This window comes from Cherax quadricarinatus, chromosome 18 (assembly GCF_038502225.1).
Source record: "Cherax quadricarinatus isolate ZL_2023a chromosome 18, ASM3850222v1, whole genome shotgun sequence".
NCBI lineage: Eukaryota > Metazoa > Arthropoda > Malacostraca > Decapoda > Parastacidae > Cherax > Cherax quadricarinatus.
Window position 1 is genome coordinate 11265337 of NC_091309.1, and position 2500 is coordinate 11267836.

At 45.9% G+C, this 2500-nt stretch overlaps 2 protein-coding genes across 3 annotated transcripts in view; one reads left to right on the top strand and one right to left on the bottom strand.

Annotated features, from left to right (window-relative positions):
* Positions 1-2500, bottom strand: part of LOC128689204 (uncharacterized) — a 520741-nt gene that overhangs the window by 193764 nt on the left and 324477 nt on the right. The window lies entirely within an intron of this gene.
* Positions 43-2500, top strand: part of LOC128689205 (uncharacterized) — a 39974-nt gene continuing 37516 nt past the window's right edge. Inside the window, exon 1 of one of the 2 annotated variants that reach the window (XM_070086173.1) lies at positions 43-166. The gene's annotated coding sequence lies outside the window, so the exon portion shown is untranslated. The remainder of the gene's footprint in view (positions 167-2500) is intronic. The other variant, XM_070086176.1, reaches the window with a different exon arrangement.

Genomic DNA, 2500 nt, shown 5'->3' on the forward strand with positions numbered 1-2500 from the left:
CGTCCGAGTCACGAGGTGTGTGTGTGTGTTCCCTAGCTACTTGATGTCTGGTATCTCAGTAGTGACCGTGGCTTGGTGCACCGTGTCGGTAGACATTCCGTGTCTTCCGTGGTTTGGTACACCGTGTCAGCAAGCCTTCCGTATTTCCCGTGACTTGGTACACCGTGTCAGTAGTTTTCCGTGTTTCTCGTGGCTTGGTACACAGTGTCAGTAAAGTTTCCGTGTTTCTCGTGGCTTGGTACAGAGTGTCAATAAGCCTTCCGTGTTTACCGTGGGTTGGCGCACCGTGTCGGTAAATCGACCGTGCCTGTCGATAACCGTGTATTTGGTTCTTCCCTCTCAATAACCATATTATATGACACTTCGTGTCTTCGTGTCAGATATGGCCACATGCGTGGCAGCAGAGTCCTGGTGTCCTTGTAATAGCATCCTTGCAGTGTACGTATATCCACGTCCATAAATCTAGGTCCATGTCCTTGTATCCGTGTCCTTGTAGTAATATGTTTTGTCCTTTTGTGCATGGCAACGTCCGTGGTTCTCACCGGTGCTACCTTGTCGCTGATCTACGGACACGGAAGAAAGCGTCCGTGTTAATCAGGTGACGAAAACAATTTGGCCACGGACTAGGGGATCAACTGAGTGGCGTAATGCGTGGTCATTCTGGTCAGTGAACCACGGAAATAAATTTCTCGTTAGCAATCAGAAAATCAGGAAACGAGGACATGGAGAACAGGGAGAAGGGGGGTGGGGAAATCAAGGAACGAAAATATGAATCAAAGACAATCAGGAAAAGTATACATGCCTTGTAAGAGTGGCAGAGTCTGACGGGTCTTGAAGATTTACAAAAGTCTGTGCTTTTGTCTGTTTCTCTCTGTAATACTTAATATTAGTCACATAAAGAGGTAAATATTACCCTTTCCTCTTGAGAGCCGTTACGTGTTAGGACTGTTAACGGGAAAAAAAGATAAAAACAGGGTCCCAAACGGAGAAAGTGACCTCTCTAGGCTGCCAGTATTACCTCAGCATTCTTTGGTACGAGCGAGCAGTGGTTTGGTAGGCTGGTTAATGGGGTTTAAAGCTTATCGACTGTACTAGGGATCATTAAGGCTGCACGTCACTTGTTCACCACCAGTCAAGAATACTCAATTCTCCAAAGTACTGATTTAAGTGACCTCTCAGCGTACGTACACTGAGAGTTATACACTTCACACAACACAAATAACCCGCACATGAAAGAGAGAAGCTTACGACGACGTTTCGGTCCGACTTGGACCATGACTTTGTCAATGGTCCAAGTCGGACCGAAACGTCGTCGTAAGCTTCTCTCTTTCATGTGCGGGTTATTTGTGTATCGTTCCAGTCACGGTATTGTGCCTTTTTGTTAGTTATACACTCCATTGTACATATATACATCCTGCGGGTGGTGACTGGATCGCTGAGGCTGGTATTTAGGAAAGGATTCACTCGTGTTGACGTTCTTCATCCTGCCTGGATTAATCCAGAAAGTACGTGGATTCCAACCTGGATCTTCGACTCTCCGCAACTTTGTAAACACCGATCTTAAGCCTGAAAATCCGGCCATTACGCTGTGTAATCCCCGTGGAAGCCTCACACTGTGCTCACTTAGCTTTGGTTGCAGGGGTCGATTTACAGCTCCTGGCATCGCCTCTTCGCTGTCGTTACTATTTCGCTCTCCCTGCTCCATGAGCTTTATCATACCTCTTCTTAAAGCTATGTATGGATCCTGCCTCAACTACAGCACTTCCCAGGATATTCCACTTCGTGGCAACTCTATGACTGAAGAAATACTTCCTAACATCCCTGTTATTCATCTGAGTCTTCAACTTCAACTGTGACCCCCTGTTGCTGTGTCTCATCTCTGGAACATCCTGTCTTTGTCCACCTTGTTGATTCCTCTCAGTATTTTATATGTCGTTATCATATCCACCCTATCTCTCCTGTCCTGTGTCGTCAGGTCGATTTCCCTTAACCTGTCCTCGTAGGACATACTCCTTAGCTCCGGGACTAGTCTTGTTGCAAACTTCTGCATTTTCTCTAATTTCCTTATGTGCTTTACTAGGTGTGGGTTCCAAACTGGTGCTGCATACTCCAATATATGCGTGTGTACTCACCTAATTGTACTCACCTAATTGTGGTTGCAGGGGTCGAGACTCAGCTCCTGGCCCCGCCTCTTCACCGACCGCTACTAGGTCCTCTCTCCCCCTGCTCCATGAGCTTTATCATACCTCGTCTTAAAACTATGTATAGTTCCTGCCTCCACTACATCGCTTGCCAGACTATTCCACTTCCTAACTACTCTATGACTGAAGAAATACTTCCTAACATTCAAACACTATAACATATTTATTAGAAAACGTTTCGGTCCTGGGACCTTGATCACTTCTAACCAAGGTCCCAGGACCGAAACGTCTAATCTTACGTGTCTTTCTAAACCAACTTGTCGGTATTTATTACCAAGGTTTATACCACTTCCTAACAT